This window comes from Urocitellus parryii, chromosome 12 (assembly GCF_045843805.1).
Source record: "Urocitellus parryii isolate mUroPar1 chromosome 12, mUroPar1.hap1, whole genome shotgun sequence".
Lineage (NCBI taxonomy): Eukaryota > Metazoa > Chordata > Mammalia > Rodentia > Sciuridae > Urocitellus > Urocitellus parryii.
In genome coordinates, this window is record NC_135542.1 from 93,330,790 (window position 1) to 93,343,744 (window position 12,955).

At 41.4% G+C, this 12,955-nt stretch overlaps 1 protein-coding gene across 6 annotated transcripts in view; it reads right to left on the reverse strand.

Annotated features, from left to right (window-relative positions):
- Dctn1 (dynactin subunit 1) overlaps positions 1-10,743 on the reverse strand; it is a 30,557-nt gene extending 19,814 nt beyond the window's left edge. For 5 of the 6 annotated variants that reach the window (XM_026397408.2, XM_026397407.2, XM_026397406.2 and 2 more), the window contains exon 1: positions 10,670-10,743. The gene's annotated coding sequence lies outside the window, so the exon portion shown is untranslated. The other variant, XM_026397404.2, reaches the window with a different exon arrangement.
- Between the last annotated feature and the right edge of the window lie 2,212 nt (positions 10,744-12,955).

Consider the following 12,955-nt stretch of genomic DNA (forward strand, 5'->3'; position numbering starts at 1 on the left):
GCAGAAACCTAGGCAGGAGGGTCAGGGCGCTGGGCCCTCATGGACTGACACAGGAACCATCAAGCACAGCTTTCCCCAGTCCATGGGCCTCACTCAGCTGCCTACCACCTACCGGGGTAGGGGTGGGGGCAGTGATGGGGGCTGAGGAACAAGTCCCCTCTGCTGCCTGAGGATTCCTGAACCCAGAGATACCGAATCCTGCTTGCCAGCTGATGAGTCTCACTCTGCGCTAGTGCTGCTCTAGACTTGTCAGGAACAGTGCAAGCCTCTGGGTCCTAGTGCTCCCCTGCTTCACCTAGGCCAGACAAGAGGGGCAAGGAACCAAAGACAGGCTCACCCACAGACTCTCAGCATTCACCTCTAGAATATACTGTCTTAGAGTTGGAAGCAGTCTTGACAATTCCTCCTAGCCTGTATCCCCTCACTATCACTTTCCCTCCTGCCCCTGGGCTATGAGACCTCAGCAGGCTCACAAGCATCAAGTAACATTTTAAAATGGTCAGCTACCTAAAGCCTCCACACAGACAAAATAAAGAGTCTCAACTAATCTATGGCTCCCCTGGCTGCAATATGGACCTAGATACCCTGGGCTTAGGGATACTTATCTTCCTTCACTGGCAGAACAGTAACTTCCCCTATGCCACTCTCAAATATAGACCAGATAGCTCAACAACAGAATGATAGCTAAGAGAAAGAAACAGGTCCCTCAAACACCTCTCCATAACTTCAATCCTGACCAGACCCCTAGGAAACCATCTCTCTCCTTCCTTGAAAAATCTCCATGTTACCACCTTTCTTCAGTCACTATTACACAGGTGGGGAAAGCCAGGCAGGCCCCAACAGTGTGGACCACACATGTTTACAGTACTTATGTCTACAGAGCACCTTCAAAACATTTTACAGATACATGGTTAAGTATACTGTTTTTGGACTCAGGTTGCTTTCCTGGTTATATCATAAATTTGGTGTAGTTACTTTAATTTTTGTTTAATAGTACTGGGGATTGAACCCAGGAGCACTCTACCACTGAGTTACATCCATAACCCTTTTCTTTTTATTTTGAGACAGTTACCCAGGCTGGCCTCCAGAATTGTCCTGCCTCGAGCTCCAAAGTTACTGGGATTACAGGTATGCACCATACCAAGTTTGGTCTAATTATTTAGCATCTTTGTGCCTTGATTTCTGCATCTGTCAAGTGGAAACAATCAAAGAATCTATTTCAGAGAGGTATTGTGAGGATTAGCTGAGAAAATCCACATAAAATTTTTAGGACAGTGGCTGGTATTTAATAAGTGGTCAAAAAAAGTTAGTTAAGGGCTGGGGGCAGTGGCGCACACCTGAAATCCCAGCAGCTCAGAAAGCTGAGGCAGGAGGATCACCAGTTCAAAACCAGCCTCAGCAAAACTGAGATGCAAAGCAACTTAGTGAGACCCTAACTCTAAATAAAATACAAAATAGGGTTGGGATGTGGTTCAGTGGTCCAGTGCCCCCGAGTTCAATCCCTGGTACCCCCCAAAAAATAATAATAAAGTTAGTTAAGAACATTATCATCATCATAGTTGGACATGGCAATGACCCCACAGATAGGTAGACCAGGGATGATACTGATACGGAAACAGATTTAGAGAATTAAGCAAATTCCCTGAAATTAAACAGAAGATCAGAAGTGGAACCAAAATCTGACCCAGAGCCCTCTGTGCTTTCTACTGCCTTTCACTGTTCCCATATACTTATCTAGGCTTCCAAAGCCATGTAATTCTTCAGACCATGCTGCCTTCAAAAAGCTGGAAGCAGGGGCTGGAGTTGTAGCTCAGTGGTAGAGTGCTTGCCTAGCATATGTGAGGCTCTGGGTTCAATTCTCAGCATCACATATAAATAAATAAAGGTCCACTGACAACTAAATAAAATATATATATTTTTTAAAGTTGGAAGCACCCAGATCTAAGAACAGCCTCATAACACATCTATATATAGTCACTAACTTATTGGGAGCTTTTATTCTATTATATAATGGAAATATATGCCATACCTACATTAGTGTTATATGGATTGAAATTAAGTGCCATGGGTTGGGGTTGTGGCTTAGAAGTGGAGCACTCGTCTAGCATGTGTGAGGCATTGGGTTCAGTTCTTAGCACCACATAAAGTAAAATAAAGACACTATGTCCACCTATAAGTAAAAAATAAATATTAAAAAAAAGATTAAGTGCACAAAAGTATTTTGTAAAAAGTACCAAAACTGTAGAAGTATGAAGGATACTAGATGGTATATAAACCTTAAAATTAAATGCACAAGTAATAAATATTATAAGAAACTGCAGATAAAAGTGAACTAGAAAGAAAAGAGGTACATATGAGATTTGGGGAGTACTGTGTGTGTGTGTGTGTGTGTGTGTGTGTGTCTGTGTGGAAAAGGGGCTGGCTATGTGGAAAGGAAAGGCCTACAAAGCACTGTAAGCTGTGAACAAAGCATGAGTAGAGACTGAAATAATTCTGCTTGAAATATTAAAAGAAGACTAGCTTAGCTGAAGTGAAGAATTCTAGATGAGTCTATCAAACAATAAGCCTTCTGAAGCAGAGCCTACAACTTCTCTTTTTTATGATACGATCATCCTTAGCTCCTAGAGTCAAATATTTATTGAATACATAAACACAGAGATGTACCAGGAGGTAAGTATAGATAGGCAGGGAGTATAACATCAGGCAGAGATGGATGGATTGGATCCAATAACAACAGGAAGCTGGTCTTACTCCTGAGTAGTAAAGTGGCATAGTGAAACTATTTAAGGAAAAAATCAAACTGATGGCTTATGCAGGATATAGTGGAGGCAGGCGCAACTTGGCAAAGAGAGGATTACAGTAAGGAGGCTGTTGCAATAATGAACCTTGTTGGTGGGATCTGAATAAATATCATAAGAGAGAAGAAGGGGCCAATTGAAATATAGTACCAAAAGAACCCTGAAAAGGCTCTGTGATGGATCAGACACAAGGAAAGAGACAACAGGCCTGAGCTCTGGAGACAGACCTGGATACAGCTTTGATTCCCATATTTCCTCACCTGGGTAAGCTATTTAATTTTCTGAGTCCCAGTTATCTGACTTGCAAAAAGGAGGAAATAATGCTATCTCATAGCAATGTTGGATGGAATAAGACTTAATTAAAGAATTTAGCACAAAATATGTGCTCAATAAATTGTAGACATTATCTTCATTATTGCAACTGTATGTGTTGCAATAATGATGACTTACACATGATAGAAACTCAGATGTTGCAAGGAAAAAATGGATAGATGATGAATGTAAAAACTAGTAAATGAATAAAGAAATTGGGAGTTTTCAAGCTTGAGTAAAAACGTAGCAATTAAGACCACAATATTAACAGAACTGGGGAAATGGGAAAGGAAACTGAGCATATTAGATGAGAGAAAATAAGTCTTGTTCTCAGGCTTTCTCTAGGCAAATTTAAATATGTACACTAACATACTTATATTTCACTACCTCCTTCAAATATGAACTGTGAGATTGCTAGTAGTTACAGACTAAGGTTAGTAGAATGCAGGGTAGGGTGAGATTATAAAAAGATAGCCTGAGGGACCCTTGTAGTGATGACACTTCAGAATTTGGTGTTAATGTCAATGGCCTGGCTGTGATGCTGTACTACAGTTTTGCAAGATGATAACCATCAGGAGAAACTAATAAGGGTATGTGCAATCTCTCTGTAGTTTCTTACAACTACATGTCAATGTATTCATTATCTCAAAACAATCAAACTAAAAGCCCAAACAGACTCCATTATCTCCACTCTATAGGTGATAGAACTGAAGCTCTGAAGTGAACAACTTGCCCATTTCTAACTGGCCGGAATAATTTCTACCTTGCTTTTACTGGCACCCCAACATCCCTTGTTACCTTCATCTACTCTTGTCTCACTTGATCCTGGACTAATTCACTATCTACTTTCTTTGATCCTAATCCTGGAGGAGCTGGCTTGAAACCCAGGCAGTCTGATAGCAGGGCAAAACTGTATATATCTAAAAGCACTAGTAACAAAAAAAATAAGTGTGGATGTTAGCCCCTCGGAAGTCAGAATGGGAAAGGGTCTGCTTACTGTGAGGAGAATAGAGGGTGGGGGACTAAAACTGGATTCTAGAAACCCACAAGAACCCAGGACAATAAGCTTTCAGAGCCTTTTGTTACTCAGTCCCACTCCTTTATCTACCTTATAGATCTCATACAATAGAGGACTTCCCTAAATAGACTTCCCTGCCTTTTCAGTTCTTTATTATCCCAGGAAATGCCTGAAGCCCACTCCTAATCTGAATGTAGCTATCCCATTCCCAAAGTATTCCTTTCCCTGAGAAAGGCCCAAGGATTTTCAGGCTTACCTCCAAGAGTCAGGAAGGAAAGCTACACAGTACACCTCATTAAACTTCAATATAGAAGCTCTGCAGAAAAGCAAGAGATTTTCAGCCCTATGCTCAAAAACAGTAACACCCCCCCCCCCCCAGTGAGAGCAGAACTTAGCCAGTTTTGAAGTTCCTGATGGTTTCTCCCCCTGAATCAAGTAGCAGGTTCCTGGCACTAGGACCCTGCAGACAGGGAACCCTGAGCCTGCGCTCTAAAGAGAGAGATGCACCATTTCACAACTTCAGCAAAAGCCAAAGCAACCAACAAAGCCACAGCCACCTCAGCTGTGCTGGGCTCTACTGGATGTGCTGGGCTCTACTGTTTGAGCAGCTCATCGGCCACTCCCCAGAAGCAGATCACTCGGTCTTTCCCTTTTTAAACCCACGTCATCATCTGATCGTAATAGAAATCAATCTCAAATACCATGCAAAGGCGTATCCATGGCAACCTCCAGAGGAAGGACACAGAGATGATGCTCCAGTGGCTGCAGCAGAAAAAGGTAAGACAATTTCTCTTCTATCCATGCTAGTCCACCATTCTCCCCTTTCACTCAAGTCAGGTGTGTATGTTACTTGCAAATCCTATCTATCACACTAACTAGGAAAACACATAAGGTGAGTTAATAATCATTATGTTATTATATAATGTTATAGGTCTGCCTAGTTCCATAAGTGAATGGTAGGAAAAAAATCTTTTTCTGGGTGACAGGATGGGAATAAGTTCTCTCTTCTTATTTACTGTCTCAGGTGTATCAGCCTGCAATACTTGACAAATCACTGTCAGTCACTTGTCTTTCTAATCGGAATGCTGTTGAAATAACTCGGGGATTTCAGAGTTCCCCTACATACTTACAAAAAGCTGGCAGCAACACTGACCCCAATGCCCTGCCCATTCATGCCTCTATCATGCTCAGAGACTGGCTCTTAGCAGCCTCAAGGTCCAGAAATCAGGAATTGGAATTAAATTTCTGCCTTGGATGCCTCAAAGAAGAAATTTCATTTCTGCAGAGAAAGGTCTGACAATCATAAGTACTGCCAAGTCTAAGTAATCTTCCATGCCTCAATTTCCCTTTCTGTAATATAGGGTTATAACAAACAATACCTTTTTCTAGGGTATCATTGTAAAAAGCAAATGAGAGTGCCTGAGAAGCACTTAAAAAAGTGCCTGATATATAATACACTCAATATATGATAGCCTTTATTATGAGGAAAGAGGAGGAGAGGCCTATAAATGTGGAATTTCAGTCCAAAGGGTATTCTGCACTATTGGAGCTTATCTCAATTCTATTTTCTTTCTCTTTCCTCTGAACAGTTCTTTCAAGCTACTTCTTCCACTTTCAAGTCCCTATTCCTGATGGACCTCATACAAGTGCCCTTATCCCTTAGCAAATAAACTTGTTGAGAAAGAAAACTGAGCCTACTAGGTAAGAATTCCTTTGCAAATTAGATATATCTGCATTCATCATTGCCTCTTTCAATGTAAATTCTATCTTTTCTTCCATCATTTCTCTTCAATGGAAACCATGTACCTCTCTTTTCCAGCCAACCCCTCCACTCTAAGGACCTGATTTAACAATCATCTCCTCTAGTGCCTTCAGTAACACTGCTTCTACTAGCTCTAACACATCATCAGAAGACCATGTTCTTCTAGTTTAGGCAATACTATTCTAGGAAAAACTGAATCTAATCCTTGTCACCTCCTGTGCAAGCCACCACCATCTCTATTCTTCCCTTCCCTGCCTGAAGGGACTACTGAAAGTGAGTATGTATGTACTCCCGATTCTCAGTTCTCATCTACACCGCAATCCACTGCAATCTGGCTCCAACCCTACTACTCTACTGATGTTGTTCACACTTAAAAGAGTTCTAGTGACTACAATCTCCTAACTACTTAAACTCAAAGTTAATTTCCTAAGCACATTCTACTTGACCTCTCTGAAGCAGCCAAAACTGCTAATCACTACTCTGGAATTTTCTCCTTTCCTAGCTTCCTGGGCAATATTCTTTCTTACCTTGAACACCAATCCCTCTCATCTTTGTCCTTTCCATCCTTCCATAAATGTGGCTGTGAGGGTTCACCCATCCCTACAACTTCAACTTCCACCTACACCCACCACCACTCCGAGGCAGAAAGTCTCTGCTGAACCTCAGACCCATATCACTACCTGTCAGCTAAATACCAAACACCATTCAAGTTCAACATGACCCAAAACAGGCTTGATATCTTCCACCTCAAAGAAGGTTCCTCTTCTATATCCCCTCTTCGCTACTGGCACCACTATCCACCAAAAATAGAAAACTGCGCCATCCTCAACAACTCTTTCTTGTTCTCAACAACCAATTAGTCATTCATTACTCAGTTAACTCAGTTAATTCTGTCTCTGCTGTTTCCCTCAGATTTGTCCCCCTTCTCTCCAGTTCCACTGACTTAATCCTGAGTTTAGTCCTATATCACATCCATGTTATTACAAGAGCCTCCCAATATCCCTGATCCTGATTTCCACCCTTCATTCGATTTTCACAGATGGCTTCCCAAAATGCAAACATGTCACTCCCTGTCTAAAAACCTTCAGTGGCTTCCCTGCCCACAAAATTGAATCTTCTTAGCACAGCACTATAGACTAATAAAAATCTGGCTTCATCATGAATCCAGTCAAACCAATCACCTCTCCTTTGATCCCCAAATGCTCTTAAGTTCCAGTCACTTGAATCTACTTAACTTTTCCCTTACACCTCTGCAAAATTAAAAATATTACCGGAACCATTCTCCCTCCTTATCCTTCAAGACTCAACTTGGTAATCATCTCATTCCTGAAGACTCTCCTACCTTCTCCATGTAGTTAGTCATTTCCTCCTCTGCACTCACAACAGCACCTTGGACATACCTTACATAGCACTTTGGACTATACCAAATTTTATTTAAAATATTATATGCTTTATCCTATTATGAATTCATCCAAGACACAGAATTTTACCCATCCCAGGATCTAATCACTGAACACAGTGCTTTGCAGAGAAGGCACTCACTGTAGAATAGAAGCTCATACCAACACCAGGCTCTAGATAAATAAATTGGCTCTAGTTTTCCCAGAGAGTAACACTACCCTAAAAGACAACCATGGAGGGAAGGGGAGATATCTGTGTCTCTGTCTCTAACACACACATATACATACACCATCACCACCACCACAGTAGGTACAGCTCTTTCCTCTCCAGATAGGAGCCTAATAAGCTAAAACTGCACTGATAGCCCCAGGTCCTATGGAATTTGATCATGACACTAAATCTCAATCTTGTATGCTTCCAGGGAAAAAGAACCATAAAGAGGGATCTAGGTGATGTACAGATTCTGGGAAATTAGGCTCTAAGGGCAGCAAGGGCCCTTGCTCTTCTGCAGTGAAGCCCCTAGAAGATATAAAGGAGCTTGGGGAGGTTACACTGTACACCTAAACTGTCCATCATCCACGCTCAACCAGTACCAGCCTAAACTTTGAAAGGAAAATGATATTAAGTCAGAATCTCTAAGAAACTCTAAGATGGCAAAGACGTGAAGATACATTTGAATCAGGCAATCTCTCAGTCTCTTATCTCTTTATCTCTTTAGGGACAATGAGGACCCAGTTTCCATTTTCCTTCATATGGGACAAATATCACAAGTTACCCCCAGAAACACCTAGTAACTACAGATAGGGCAAGCAACCTGGAATTATCTACTATAATCTCACCCACTTGTAACTCCAGAAAGCCACTAGCAATGACAGAGCTGGCAGAGCAAAACCTAAAGTGGCAGCCATCAATGTTATTATGATTCTCCCAACTATTTTGACTCCTCCCTAGAAACTTCTTTGTACCCTCCATCCAGTCAAGGCTAACTTATGAATTCTTCCTTAGTATTACCTCCTGCATCCTTCCTTTCTCCTTTCTTCCTTTGGTCTGCTATTTAGTAGTTTTGAAAATTAAGGCAAATAATTTATTCTTTTTGGTGCCTCATCTGTTGCTCTGCCTAATTCAAAGGATTATTCAATCAAATGAGATCATGCCCATGAAAAATTCTGTAATCTGTTATACATAAAAAGGCATCATTGTAATCATCAATCTAAGTCTATTATTGATAATGTGAAGCCTGACTCCTCTTCTTTCCTTTCTCATTTCCAACTACTTTATATACAACAGTAAGACAAATATATCCTCTAAAAGACTGCTCTGTCCACATATTCATCTTCTCAGCATCTTTCACTGCCATCCCATTTCTTTCCCATTAATCAAACAATCCTGAATTTGACGTATGCAGTCTCATCTCTGCACCACTGTCAGTTTAGAATGATTCCTCTGGTCTTGCAAGCCACACCCATCCTTCAAAGTCAGGCTAAAGCCCCAATACATGCAGAATAAGGAAAAATTTACAAAAGAAAGTTCTTAAACATGATGGAAAAATTAAAGACAGTTCATTTTGAATTTTAAAAAAGGGTATAAATTGCTGGGCACAGTGCGCTGCTTGTAATTGCAGCAGCTCAGGAGGCTGAGGCAGGAGGATCGCAAGTTCAAAGCCAGCCTCAGCAAAAGCAAGGCACTAAGCAATTCAGTGAGACCCTGTCTCTAAGTAAAATACAAAATAAGGCTAGGGATATGGCTCAGTGGCCAGGTGCCCCTGAATTCAATCCCCTTAACTCCTCCCCAAGAAAAAGAGATAGAAATAGCTGTCACTATTTTTTGAGTCAGCTTTTTAGAGGGATTACTTTTTTTTATATATTCTAAGAGATAACCTAAAATCAATAGGCTGGAAGTTGCAGAGATGTGTTTTAGTAACCTGAAGAACATTTTTATTGTGCTATCCCAATAATAAAATCGGAAGCTTTCTATCTAGTTAATTCCTATTAGAAATGTTTAAGCCAAATTACAAAATTTGGTAAACTGACAATACTTTATACAGAATTCACTATCACAAGTAGAACTGGAGTAATAGCATGTTAGATCTGAAAGGAGCCTTAGAGATCTCCCGGTTCAGACTCCTATTTTAAGGCCTGGACCGATGAAGTGACTCACCCAAGGCAGCAGTTTGTTCTTAAGGACAAGAAGCAGAAAATGATCTCTAACTGTGAATCCAGTAATTTACACCCTTGCTTCTCAGAGTGTGGTCCACAAAATAGTAGCATTATCATTACCTGGAAACTTTTTAGAAATGCATAACCCATGGAATCTGTATTTTAACAAGACCCCATTAAATGTCTGCATCATAAAAGTTAGAAAAGCACTGGCCTGTACTGCCCCTTCCAGTGAATTTCTAATTCAGATACTGCATTTCCCAAACTGTACCAAACATTAAACAGAGGTATAACCCAAGAAAAATAGTATTTCCCAGTAAACTCTGGGAAACTCTCCATACATACCCCCAGATGGAAATTCACAGTAAATATCACTAGCATACTGAAGGTTCTGAAATAGTTTGAAGTAGAGAAAACTTTAACCAGGAATTTTCTTAACACATTTGAGCAAAAATGGGTTTTATAAATAATAGTAGTAATGAAGTTATTATCTCTTTTAACATCCCGCAGCTCAGGCTCTGGCAATATACCAGGCAAAGAATGTCAACCTCTACCTAATAGCTCTTGGACTCTCAGTACTTTAAGTATACCAGAGTAGCAAACGGTCAGTAAAGGCTTGCTGCTGTCTTCACTGCAATAAATGAGGGTAAGTTTCTAAATCTCTGTGTCTTTAAAAACAGCAGTTCCTCGTCTGTGTGATTTACCTGTGGTTCTGCCTGAAATCGAGAGATGTGCAAGATGACTTTTCAAGAGTCATCACGCCAACAGCTAAGGCGGACCCCCGTAGAGGGGGTTCACACACACCAAACCCATATGTAGACCCTGATGCTTGAGTCCTCTAATTTTTCCCCCGTTTGAGACAAATTTCTCAACCATGTGCCCACAGGAAACCTGTGGCTTGGTATGGGTTCAGGGATGCCTCAGAAGCTCCCGAGAAAAGAGGAGGACCCTTGCAGTTCTGGAGGAAGTCTGAGGCACAGGCACTTTGACCCAGGTCGAACACCAGGCTGAAGAGCTCAGGGGGGTAGGTCGAGCCTGGGTTCAAACATCCAGACCACGGCGGGCACCCACCCCTGCCGCGGCCCAACCTTGCCTGCCCTCGTCACACACCCGGCTCTGTGCAGCGCCCTAGGCCAGCGCCGAACCCACAGCCCAATGCGAGAACCTCACGAACATGTGGAGGGCGGACAGCAGACAGCAGGCAGAAATACCGCCTTCGTACCTGTCCTGTCAGGGGCTCCGCGCCCTCTTCGGGCCCCACCGGCGACCGACGCCCAAGACCCGGCGAGCCCCGCCCCGCCGCCCCGCCCTCGTGGGCTGCCCGACGCACCGCCCGACCCTCCAGACTCACTTCAGAACCCCTCGTCCCAGAAACCCAGGGGCGTTCTGAATTTACAGAAAACACTACTCTTTTCCGCAGTACCCGCCTGGCTTAGAAGTGGTCGCCAAGCTCGGCGGAGAAAACATCGATCAGGCATACAGCTGGACAACTAGGGCATGATAAGCGCATGCGCAGTGAGCCTGGGAAGCTGATAAGGACCTTCGTTGAGAGGTGCGTCGTGGCCAGCGCCCTCCGTCGGCGAAGGGAAGACTGGGTAGAAGATTTGGAGAACCTTTTACAAGCTTTTGAGTGCTAAACTGCCAGTTAAAACAGTAGCAATAAAACATATTTTGTTGGCTAAGTTGGAGAAAAACATAAATTTTGTTGCTACTCAGTGTCAGCCATCATGTGTGGATGGAAACATTCTCATGCCTTTTTGATGGTAATGTAAAATAAGTCAAATTTTCATAATGGCATTTGGAGCTTTTATATTCTAAAAAATTAAACTTCTTGACTCAGTGTGCCCGCTTCTAATAATGTAACCTAAATAAATAACCAAATAAGTTTGCAAAAATGTTTGTATAAAGATGTTGGGAGAGCCAGGATTTTACAGACATGGGCTCGAATTCTAACTGCAATTTACTAGCTAGATGAGATCTTGGGCCAATTACCTAACTTCTCCGTGCCTCTGTTTCCTCAATTTGTAAAGGAGGATGTTAGTGATCCTCGTTTGAGGATGTGATGATAGTATCTATTTCAACTGATTGTTAGGAGAATGGAGTGAATCTGAGTTTGAAATATAACTATTACAAAGATATGTTTGTCTCAGTAATCTCAAGTTCAAAACAACCCAAAATATACATAACATTGATGGTGGGTGGGAGTGAGAGGTAATGTTAGAGGGATGTATTGTTCACCCCTCTACTACTCATCCTCCCCCCCCCATTTCACTTTCTACATTTTTAAAATTATTCTGAATGAATAATATTTCCATATGGTTCAAAAATCAAAATAAATGGGCCTGGTGGCCTATGCCTGTAATCCCAGTGACTTGGGAGGCTGAGGCAGGAGGATTCCAAATTCAAAATGAGCCTCAGCAATTTAGAGAGGCCTTAAGCAACTCAGAGAGACCTTGACTCAAAACATAAAAAGGGCTGGGAATGTGGGTCTGGATTCAGTCCCTGGTACCAAAAAATCATCATCGTCCTATCATCATCAAAATAAGATTTAATACACAATGGAACATTTTTCAGCATTAAAAGAGAATAAAATCATGGCATTTGCAGGTAAATGGATGGAGTTGGAGAATATAATGCTAAGTGGAGTTAGCCAATCCCAAAAAAACAAATGCTGGATATTTTATCTGATTTATATTGGGGTTGAGAGGGGAAGCATGTGAAGATTAGACGAACCCTAGATAGGGCAAAGGGAAGGGAGGGGTCAAGGGGTATAAAAAAGATGGTGGAATGAGATGGACATCATTTCCCTAAGTACATGTATGAAGACACAAATGGTGTGAATATACTTTGTATACAACCAGAGGTATGAAAAAGTGTGCTCTATATGTGTAATATGAACTGTAATGCATTCTACTGTCATATATAACAAATTAGAATAAAAAAATTTAAAAAATAATATTAAAAAATAATAAGATTCAAAAGTATGTACTTAGAAAACAACCTTCAATCTTTCTTCAAACCTATTCCATCATTCTTGCCTACTGTAGGTAGGTAAGTCTTATTGGTAGTGTCTTATTCATATCCTCAGTGGTTTATTTAAATATGAGCACAAATATATTGTCTCCTTCTTTCTTCCTTTTTTTTTTTTTTTCTTGGTACTGGGGATTGATCCCAGGGGTACTTTACCACAGAGCTATAGCCTCTATCCCCAAACTTTGTTGTTTTAATTTTGAGAAAGGGTTTCACTAAGTTGGTGAGGCTGGCTTCAAATTTGCAATCCTCCTGCCTCAGCCTCCCCAGTTGCTAAGGTTACAGACATACTCCAACCCCACCAGGCTTCCTTCTTTTTTGTGTGTGCAAAAGGTAATACACTATGTTTACTTGTACTTTGTTTTCTTCACTTAACAATATATCCTAAAGCTAAATCAGTACATTAGAGGTCTTCCTCATTCATTTTCCCAGCTCTATTGTATGGACACACTTAATTTATTAACCAGCTTCCTCTAGT